Source organism: Lithobates pipiens, unplaced genomic scaffold, assembly GCF_037356315.1.
Source record: "Lithobates pipiens isolate NorthernLeopardFrog02 unplaced genomic scaffold, aLitPip1_a1.2 Scaffold_8, whole genome shotgun sequence".
Classification (NCBI taxonomy): Eukaryota; Metazoa; Chordata; class Amphibia; order Anura; family Ranidae; genus Lithobates; species Lithobates pipiens.
Window position 1 is genome coordinate 314,025,015 of NW_027507903.1, and position 11,388 is coordinate 314,036,402.

Sequence of the window (11,388 nt, forward strand, 5' to 3'; positions counted from 1 at the left end):
TGAAAGCATTTTGCTATATTGTTAAAAAGTAACTGTCCATCCAGCTAGAAATCTTAACTTCTAGTGCTTGCTTTCTCTGTGGACACCCTGACAAGTATGTTGCGTCACTCTAGGGGAGTGCATAAGGACTATAAAATGCATTCCTATCTCCAGAACATAGAGGGAGGTGTTTTGTAGTCAACGGTGTTAGCTGGGAACAGTGCTGATGACTGTTCAGAGGAAGCAAGCACTAGAAGTTAAGATTTCTAGCTGGATGGACAGTTTTGCTTTTAAAAAAAAAACTGTCCATCCCGCTAGAAATCTTCCCTCTAGGAACACCTCACTCTATGTTCTGGAGATAGGAATGCATTTTATAGTCCTTACGCACTCCTCTAGAGTGACGCAACATAGTTGTCAGGGTGTCCACAGAGAAAGCGAGCACTAGAAGTTAAGATTTCCAGCTGGAAGGACAGTTACTTTTTCAAAATATAGCAAAATGCTTTCAATTATATAATGGGCCATCATACGGAGCAAAGAGAAGGAATATGTTGGAGTTTACAAGTGCTTTAAAAGCTGAACTCCTAGTATGTGTATTTTGTTTATCTTTTTCATAGTTTTATTGGCCTAGCTTGGAAAAATGAAAACCTGCATAATTCATACCTGGCAAGTCCCCGTGGAAAAGGAGAATAACTACTTCAGTGATCCTTGCAGTCATCCAGGTCCCATGCAGAGCAGCTGCTTTGTTGCATAGTCTGCAGGGGGTCACTCACATAGCCCGGGCACCATTGAGAAAACACTTAGCATTTTTTCAATAGGTGCGACCATTTCTCTGACTTAACAAAGTGGAGAGGCAAGGAGGTACCCACCTAGTCCAAGCATCTAATTGTAGAAGGACTTGTATTAATTTTCTGAATGGTGCTTGTGCCAAGAGGGGACCCCTTGAGGTTACTATTCAGCAGGTCAGCTTAGGTTCTGGAAAGTGGCGAGGATCAGTGCGGTGGCTACTGAAGTGATTCTCCTCTTCCTCAGAGATCAGCCGGGTATGGAATATGCATACTTGCATTGTTCCAAGCTGGGCCAATGCAACTATGCAACAAAAACATATCTGGAATTCATCTTTTAAGGTCATGGATTTTTCAGGGCTTTTGTAATGTCTTTCATTGTATACTGTTTCCCCCTTTTTTTTTTTTTCCCCAGACTTTTACATATATGCTGTCCGTACTAGTTGTTTGTTCTCTGTTCTGCTTTCATTTGACACTCTTGGTCTTGCTCTTGAAGGAATTCAAACCCACACCTGTTAAGAAAAAAAAAATGCATTGTGGCTTGCAGAAGTTGGGCACTTTCTACAAACTGAATGTCTTGTCCCAGTGCTGAACTTCTGCTTTGTAAACTGTGGAGAGTTTTTTAGCTTTTAGATTTCTCTTTCAGTTCCCACACATAAAGATGACCCAAAATGTGTTTTTCTAACCAGACGTTTGCTATGCTTTTTGTAATCTGCTCTGAAATGATGCACTTTGAGGTTCAATATCCTGAGTCCTCCGGCAGGGTGACTAAATCTGCTTTCCAGCTGCGCTATAAATGTAAATAACAAAAAGTATTAAAATTCCTGTATATTCAATGCGTTTGTTCCCACTTATACAATTTACTTCTGGTTTCCTGACGGCAGACACAACTAAATTGGAAAGGGACCCTCCTCTCAAGATTTGGTGGGTTAACGTTTATTAAACAAACTATAATCATTTTGAGTTATTTGTTTATAAATAGTGATGGACGAACTTCTGACGGGACGTTTCGCGAACGCGGCCGATAGTTCGCAAACCGTAACGTTCGCGGCGGGCCCCATTGACTTCAATGGGAGGCGAACTTTGCAAACCTACAGGTCAAATTTGTAGCCACAAAATAATTACTAGCTGTGCAAACATAGTCCCACCACATGGCCAATGACATAACACATGTATGAGGTGAATCTGGGATCGACAACTACAAGCATTCTTTTTTTTATATGGGAAATTGTTGTGACAATTCAGGACTGTGGAGCGCATGAAGGCAATGGAGGAGAGGGAAGGTCAGGGTAGGCAAAGAGGGTGCAGGAGATGATCACCAGCAGCGTGACATACAGCACTGACACCAGCACCGTGATAGAGAGCACTGACACCAGCACCGTGATAGAGAGCACTGACACCTGCACCGTAAGCAGCCCCAGGAGGAAGTCAGCATAGCACAAGGATGGTTGGAGCCCCTCATAATGAGCATAGCACATGGATGGTTGGAGCCCCTCATAATGAGCATAGCACAGGGATGGTTGGAGCCCCTCATAATATGCACAGCATAGGTACAGCCCCAGGAGGAAGTCAGCACAGCACAGGGATGGTGGGAGCCCCTCATAATAAGCAGCCCCAGGAGGAAGTCAGCACAGCACAGGGATGGTGGGAGCCCCTCATAATAAGCAGCCCCAGGAGGAAGTCAGCATAGCACAGGGATGGTGGGAGTCCCTCATAATAAGCAGCCCCAGTAGAAATATGACACAGCTAAACCTCTTCAAACAGGAGGGTACGGGCATATAGTACGGTGTGCTTTTTTTGGACAAGGAAGTGAGCCAAATGAAGAAAGAAGGTCTGTGTGCTCGATTAAAAAAATCGTTTATAGACATATACATGGTCTACTGGTCACATGTGTTGAATTCCTCCGAGATCCATGCCTCATTCATTTTTTAGAAATGTGAGGTAGTTGACACTGTCGTGAGCTAGGCGAGTACGCTTATCAGTCACGATCCCCCCTGCTGCTCTGAACGTCCTTTTGGACAGGACACTGGACAAGGGGCAAGCCAGCAGTTCGATTGCAAATTGGGCAAGCTCTGGCCAGAGGTCAAGCCTGCCCACCCAGTAGTCCAGGGGTTCATCACTCCTCAGAGCATCCACATCGGCCGTTAACCCGATGTAGTCGGGCACCTGATGGTCTAGGCGTTCCCTGATGCTGGATCCGGATGACACCTGTCGATGGGTCGGCTGAAAGAATGACCTCATATCTGAAGTCACCAACACATCTTCAAACCGGCCTCTTCTTGCAGGCGCTGTTGTATTGGTACCCGCAACTCCTTCTCTGGGAGTGGGAATTGCTCCTCTGCCAGCGCACGCAAAAGCAGAATGCAGCATTTCTCGAAGCAAGGCCTGGAAGTGCTCCATTCTGACAGCCCTCTGTGACGGCGGTAACATTTCCGCCATTTTGTGTTTGTACCGGGGGTCTAAGTACGTTGCCGCCCAGTACTGGTCTTTGACCCTTATGATTTTTTATACGGGGGTCCCTATTAAAACACTGGAGCATGAAGGCCCCCATTTGCACTAAATTGGAAGCAGTGTGGTGGCCTGGCTCCTGCTCATCATCCAGGATAGCCTCAACCCTATATATTGTGGACCTATACCAGTCCTTAAGGAATAGCAGACTGTACCTCACTCAACCCTATGTACTGTAGTACCCTAGACCTTACCAGTCCTTATAAGGACCTTTTTGGAACTAGTAGGTTGTGAATGATTAGCAGACTGTACCTCAGTCCCTATACTGATAAAGGACTACTGCAGCAGTCAAGTATAATATTCTTTCTATATTTGGAAGAAAGAATATTATACGTGTACAAGCCTATTACCATACCAATCCCGAAAAGAACCTTTGTGGACCTAATAGTAACAGCTACTGAATAAACTGACTGTCCCTCACTGCCACACACAGCTTCCTGCCTGTCCCTATTTAAACTGACAAAACACAGGCTGCTGGAACAATAACTTGAATAGCACTCAAAACTATATCCTGTACTACTTTACCATACCAGTCCTGAAAAGGACTTTTGTGGACCTAATAGTAACAGCTAATGATTAAACTGACTGTCCCTGCTGCACACAGCGTCCTGTCCCTCTCTACACTGACAAAAGACAGGCTGCTGCAACAATCACTAGCACAGCAGTGCCTCAAACCTATATCCTGAACTACATCTAACACCTATACCATGATACCAGTCCTTAAAAGAACTTTTGTGGACCTAATAGCTAGCGATTTGGGTCACTGAAGTCTTTCCCTGCTCCACACGGCAACCTCTCCCTATAGTGACATACGAAAGAATGTAAAATGGCCGCCGGATCGGGTCTATTTATAAGTTAGGGGGAGTGTCCAAGTGTCCATGTGCTGTAATGTCTCAATTGGCTGTCCTGTACCCCATGATGGATGTGTCATCATAGGTCAAAGTTCTTTTACACAGTAAACACGGAACTCCGCCGGGTGAACGGCCGAAATTCGCCACGAAACGACCGCCGGGCGAACCGTTCGGCCATCCCTATTTATAAATGCAGGTTTGTTTTTTAATTATCTTTTTCATTCAGTCTAATTTTTTTTTTATTTTAATATCCTTTGTATATATCGTATTTATCGGCGTATAACACGCACATCCGTTTTCAGAGGGAAGTTTCAGGAAAAAACTTACATTTTAACTAAGAAACTTTGGGTCAGTCCACATCAATGCAGCCTCATCAGTCCACATCAATGCAGCCTCACCATTGCCATCAATGCAGCCTAGAGGGGGCGGGATGAGCACCAACAGATTACATACAGTGAGAATCTCCTATTATAGACAGAACAGTGGTCCAATGGCAGCCCAGGAGACGGGACTTCCTATTACAGAGGCCACCAAGTAAACAGGAGATTCTCACTGTAGGTAACCTGACGGCGCTCGTCTCGCTCTCCTCCCTGTCCCCTCCGAGGCAGCTAAAATGTAAGTATTCGTGTATAACACGCACACGCTATTTGCAACCAATTTTCTTGGTGAAAAAGTGAGTGTTCTATGCCAATAAATACAGTAATATAAAGGATACCAATTTCACTTGGGTATTCCTATCATTTTCTTTTGACAGTTCAGTCCATAGACAGTAGATCTGGGAGATCAGCCCCAACCAACTGCTCAGACTTGGCTTTTAGTCCTTCTCCTTGTATGCTATGATATTAAAACATAATTTTCTTGGAGGATTCTGTCAGCAGGATTGAATTTAGCAGGAAAGCACAAGTGCCTTCTGTCAGGTCTGTGCACCTGCAACGTACATTATTATTTATATTGTCATTAGTGTGAACATACAGTCTGGGATTTATTTACTTCCATAAAAAGTTGCTGCTGGATTAGATCTGCTCAGATCTCCTTGTGTAATTTTGCTTTCTTTGGATTGTGTATTTTGGGCAATTGTTTAGATGTTTGTTCACATCTCTAGCCATTTGTGGACAACTCCTAGACAGTAGATTGTCAGAAACGGACAGTCTTCCTGGATTATTTTAAACAGATTTTCTGTGAATCAATCAATCATCCATAACTCCCTGCCCCAGTATGTCCAGTCGGCCCCTACCCTGTCCGCTTTTTGGGCGATCTCTGAAAACTCACCCATTCAAGGAAGCCTCTCCCACCTCCAACTAAGGCCTGATTCACACCTATTCATTTTTAGTGCTTTTTGCATTTTGCAGATTTGCACTACAGAATGTGTCCATGTTAAATGGACTGTAGCACAAATCTGCAAAATGCAAAAAGCACTAAAAATGCATAGGTGTGAACCAGGCCCAAGAACTTTACCCAAGTCACCTCCACAGATCATCCCCGCAGCTATTACCTTTTGCATCACCTCCCCCTCCCTTTTTAGATTGTATGCTTCAAAAGCAGCCCTCCTATTCCTATTGTATTGTAATTGTACTGTCCCACCTCTACATTGTAAAGTGCTGCATAATCTGTTGGCGGTCTATAAATCCTGTATAATAATAATTTTGAATAGTGTAATAACTCTAGCATGACTTGGACACTGGAGATATTTGTATTGTTATCTGAAGTTTTATCCTTGCCTGCCAAAATGAATTTCTGTCCTCTACAACCACTTCTATTTGGCAGCGTAAAATATGCTATAAAGGCCAGATTAATGTTCTTTGCGAGTTCAAGGCAAGTAACTAGCGGGTCTATGAATTTTTGCTTACTAGATTCTGCAAAAGCTCTTAACAAGTAGGATGATCTTTAAATCATTCAGCTCTTGCTGATAAATGTCTTCTTGGCAATCATTTGGTTTGTTGGAAATGAGGTGATTGCTAATATGAGGTAAGCACCTTCTACTAAGCTCTATTCAACTCCTGTGTAGCTTTAGTGCCGATTTAATAGCTGTTACTGCTTTGTGCAACAAGATAAAGCCTGGGGGGGTCAAAAATATTTTTAGAACCACAAAATAGAAGGACAATTCTTGTAGGATTTCATGGAATTACTTTGGGTGTCTACTTATAAAAAAAATTGCTTTTAGTGGGTGAATGTTGAGTGAATTGGTTGTAAAAATAAAAAAAATTAAATCGTGCTCTAAAACATATACCACTAAGGCACAATTTAAAATACTCCTAACATAGCACTAATTTTACCCAATATGTGCAAAATATTAAAAGTCCAACAGATCTGTCATTAAAAGGCCTAAAATGCATCTCATCTGTGCTTCATACACAGTAGATATGATTTTATGTAGCTGGATGTATGTCTGAGCAGCATTTGGAATTTACTATCAGTCAAGACCTCACCAAGTGTTTTAGATACAGAGGACCAAGTTTTGAGTTACATTGTATCTATAAGATAACTTGTTCGATGCAAGTAAATGCAAAGTGGTGCGGTACAACAGCACTTCACTTATCTGTATAAGAGTATATTCACACCAGATATGCTGGGGCTGCATTCAGCAGCTCTTCCAGCTCAATCTCATCTCTTGTGTAGGCTAAATGCCTTGTGTTCTGGTGTGCCTGGTTCACACCACTGCATTGCGTTGGTATGCGGGAGATGAGCGCACCGCACTGTTGACAATTAAACTTAATAAAATGTCTCTGTCAATTCAAAAAAGTTAATAAAAAGAGTGAACAGTGCAGTGCGCTGAGATTAGTGTGTTGGCACGGTGACGGTGGCAATCCCGCCGGACTGCACCACACACCAGTCACTGTTTAGGTGTGTTTTTTTTATTTTTTATTACTTGCCTATGTGGATGCTGCATCTGTCCCCCGGCACCTCGAAACACTCAGAACTGAGAACTAAACGATCGAACAACACCGATGGCTCAGTTCTCACAGCTTCATGCTCACTGGAGCGCTAGGCTGCAGATGAGGCAGGATTGGCCAGGCTCAGTCTCTCAGCGGCTTGCTGAAAGGCTGAGCCGGGTGCCGGTCTGGCTATGTAAGCAGGTCCCAATACCATTGTCCTGATCTTGCCTGGACCGGCTCAGTGATGTCAGCCAACAGCGGCCTTCAGCCTGCTGTCGGTTTGAAAACGGGTCACAGGAGTGCAGAAGGAACTGCACTCCTGTGATCCACACCAGAAGTACAACCAAACAAGCTTTTAATGTGCCTCTCCCTTTAATGCTACAGTACCTTGGGTGGATTGTATTGCAGGGATCACTTCTGTGTAAATTAGTTCATCTACTTTAGATATTTACTTTTATTTACAGGATCAGTTTTCCAAATCACTCTGACCATGGATTTTACAGATGGGCAACACTATTTCAGATTTCAAGTGGATGTAAACCCTCTCCTATACCCAGTGAAGTGAACAGCCTCAGATGATAGAGATGAAACAAATCTCCCTACATACGTTTTACATGTATATCTGCAGTCTTTCACTTTTCTATGCTCTCTAGGAAGTGCACATCCTGTTACAAATCTGTCTTCCGGTTTCAGCAGTGGGAGGGGAGTATGGGCATACACTGTGTGTGAGCTGATTGGAAGAAAGGCACACACCCCCACACCACATAGGCAGAGGAACAAAAACTTGCAGAGCTGTACAGTGAATAGACCAACTCTCTGCTAATCTACCTCTAAGTTCCCTCCCCAACACAAATTTTATCTTGTCAGAAGTTATCATGCTGATAAGAGGAAGGAAGCAGCAGAAAGACACAGGATTTAGTGCTTTGAAGAGAAATAAGTAAACACTTTAGATATGTGCCTGTGTCAGATTTCATGGATGAGGTTTACATCCACTTTTTTAAAGTGTATATGTGAACTCTTATCTGTTAAAACCTCTCATTCAGTTCAAAATAGAAATGCAAGGCAAAGTGTGTGTGTGTGTGTGTGTGTGTGTTAGAGGGCTGCGCTGACTTTGGACCTGATAAAACACAGTGGACCAACACCAGCAGATGTCATGGCTCCCCAAATCATAACCGACTGTAAAAATTTTTGCATTTCATATGGAAATCAAGGTCCCAGCGTCTGGAGGAAGAATATAGAGGCACAGAATCCAAGTTGCATGATGTCCAGTGTAAAATTTCCAGTCAGTGATGATTTGGGGAGCCATGTCATCTGCTGGTGTTAGTCCACAGTGTATCAAGTTCAAAGACAGCGCAGCCCTCTACTAGGAAATTCTAGAGCACTTCATGCGTTCCTCTGCTGGTTTAATGATCATGGTATCACCGTGCTTGATTGGCCAGCAAACTCGCCTAACCTAAACCCCATAGAGAATCTGTGGGGTATTGTCAAGAGGAAAATGAGACACCAGACCCAACCATGCAGACAAGCTGAAGGCCACTATCAAAGAGACCTGGCCTTCCAATACACCTCAGCAGTGTCGCGGGCTGATTGCCTCCATGCCACGCCGCATTTATGCAGTAATTCATGCAAAAGGAGCCCTGACTAAGTATTGAGTGCATACTATATTGTACATGGCTGGATAAATTATACAGTTGTGTGATAAAGTATTTTGCCCCCCTTTTCTGATTTATTTATTTATTTTGCCTATTTGTCACACTTAAAGTACTTGGATCATCAAAAAATTTATTTTTTCACAAAGATAACCTGAGTGAATACAAAATGCAGTTTTTAAATGATGGTTTCATTTATTAAGGCAAAAAAGCTGTTCAAACCTGCCTGGCTTTATGTGAAAAAAATTGCCCACTATACCTAAATAACTGGTTGTGCCACGCTTGGCATCAACAACTGCAATCAAGTGTTTGCGATAACTGACAATGAGTCTTTCACATTGCTGTGGAGCAATTGTGGCCCACTCTTCTTTGCAGAATTGTTTTAATTTGGCTACATTTGAGGGTTTTCCAGCATGAACAGCCTGTGTATGGTCATGATACAGCATCTCAATTGGATTTAAGTCTGGGATTTGACTAGGCCACTCCAACACCTAAATTTTGCTTTGTTTGAACCCATTTGGAGGTGGACTTGTTGTGTTTTGGCTCATTATCCAGCTGCATAACCCAAGTGCACTTGAGCATGAGGTCACGAACTGATGGCCAGATATTCTCCTTTAGGATATTCTGGTAGAGCTCAGAATCCATGGTTCCATCAATTATGGTAAGTCGTCCAGGTCCTGAAGTTGCAAAACAGCCCCAGACCATCCCGCTACCACCACTATATCTGACTGTTGGTATGATGTTCTTGTTATGAAATGCTGTATTCGTTTTATGCCAGATGTAACGGGATGCACACCTTCCAAAAAGTTACATTTTTGTCTCATCAGTCCACAGAATATTTGCCTAAAAGTCTTGGGGATAATCAAGATTTTTTTTTTATTTTTTTTTTTGGTAAATGTGAGATGAGCCTTTGTGTTCTTTATGGTCTGCAGTGGCTTTGGCCTTGGAACTCTCCCATGGATGCCATTATTTTTCCCAGTTTTTCTTATTATTTAATCATGAACACTGATCTTATCTGAGGCAAGTGAGGCCTACAATTCTTTAGACGTTGTTCTGGGTTCTTTTTTATGGCCTCCTGGATGAGTCGTCATCATGCTCTTGGAGTAATTTTTGTAGGCCAGCCACGCCTGGGAAGGTTTACTACTGTTCCAAGTTATCTCCATTTGTGGATAATGGCTCTCCCGTGGTTCACTGGAGTTCCAAAGCCTTCGAAATGGCTTTGAAACCCTTCCTAGACCGATACATGTACATTATTTTGTTTCTAATCTGTTCTTGAATATTTTAGATTGTGGCATGATGTGTGGCTTTTTGTGATCTGTTGGGGTGCTTCACTTTGTCAGACAGCTTCTATTTGTGACTTCTTGATTCAAAGGGTCTGGCAGTAATCGGGCCTGGGTGTGGCAAGTGACAGTTTAACTCCGCTTTCCAAAAAATTGTGGTTAATCCCAGTTCATTCATGATTCTGCATGGGAGGGGGCCAATTACTTTTTCACACAAGGCCATGAAATGATAATTTAAAAACTGCATCTTGGATTTACTCGGGTTATCTTTGTGTAATATTAAAATGTGTTTGATCTGAATCATTTAAGTGTAAATAATATTTGTGTATATGGTATGTATGTATGTATATGAGTGTATGTAGTATTTCACAAAAGTGAGTACACCACTTACATTTTTTTTATTTTTTTTTAACAATTTTAGTATATCTTTTCATGTGACAACACAGAAGAAATGACTGCTACAATGTAAAGTAGTGAGTGTACAGCTTGTATAACAGTGTACATTTGTTGTCCCCTCAAAATGACTTAACACGCAGCTATTAATGTTTAGAACTTCATCATGGCACCTCATGGCAAAGAAAACTGAGTATCTGAAAAAAAGAAAATTTGCTCTACATAAAGATGGCCTAGGCTATAAGAAGATTGCCAAGACCCTGAAACTGAGCTGCAGCACAGTGGCCAAGAACATACAGCATTTTAACAGGACAGGTTCCACTCAGGACAGGCCTCGCCATGGTTGACCAAAGTAGTTGCATGCACGTACTCAGCGTCATATCCAGAGGTTGTCTTTTAGAAATAGACGTATGAGTGCTGCCAGCATTGCTGCAGAGGTTGAAAGGGTGGGGGGTTGGCCTGTCAGTACTCAGACCAAACGCCACACAATGCATCAAATTGGTCTGCGTGGCTGTCTTCCAAGAAGGAAGACTCTTCTAAAGATGATGCACAAGAAAACCCTCAAACAGTTTGCTGAAGACAAGCAGAGTAAGGACATGGATTACTGGAACCACTTGCTGTGGTCTGATGAGACCAAGATTAACTTATTTGGTTCAGATGATGTCAAGTGTATGTGGTGGCAACCAGGTGAGGAGTACAAAGACAAGTGTGTCTTGCCTACAGTCAAGCATGGTGGTGGGAATGTCATGGTCTGGGGCTGCATGAGTGCTGCCGGTGTCCTATCATATATGGTCCCCCATCGCATAGTTTCCGCTGTGTACTGCGCATGCACAGTACACAGCACACACAGATTCCGAAAATAGCCAAGGATGAACGGCGCCTGCGTCGTGAGTCCAGGTTCTATCCCCACCATCCAAGTGGACATAGAGTAGGAATGTAAAAGAGCCGAGCGAGGGGCCCTCTAATTTTCCCAACCCTATGTCCGCTTGGATGGGGGGGGCTACCACCTCCACTCATGGCGCAGGCGCCGTTCATCTTCGGAGATTTTCCGAAGCTTCTTCTGCCCCGTACTG

At 43.1% G+C, this 11,388-nt stretch overlaps 1 protein-coding gene across 1 annotated transcript in view; it reads left to right on the plus strand.

The window, feature by feature from the left end:
- The window catches only part of STK10 (serine/threonine kinase 10), a 224,033-nt gene that overhangs the window by 35,349 nt on the left and 177,296 nt on the right, over nucleotides 1-11,388 (plus strand). The window lies entirely within an intron of this gene.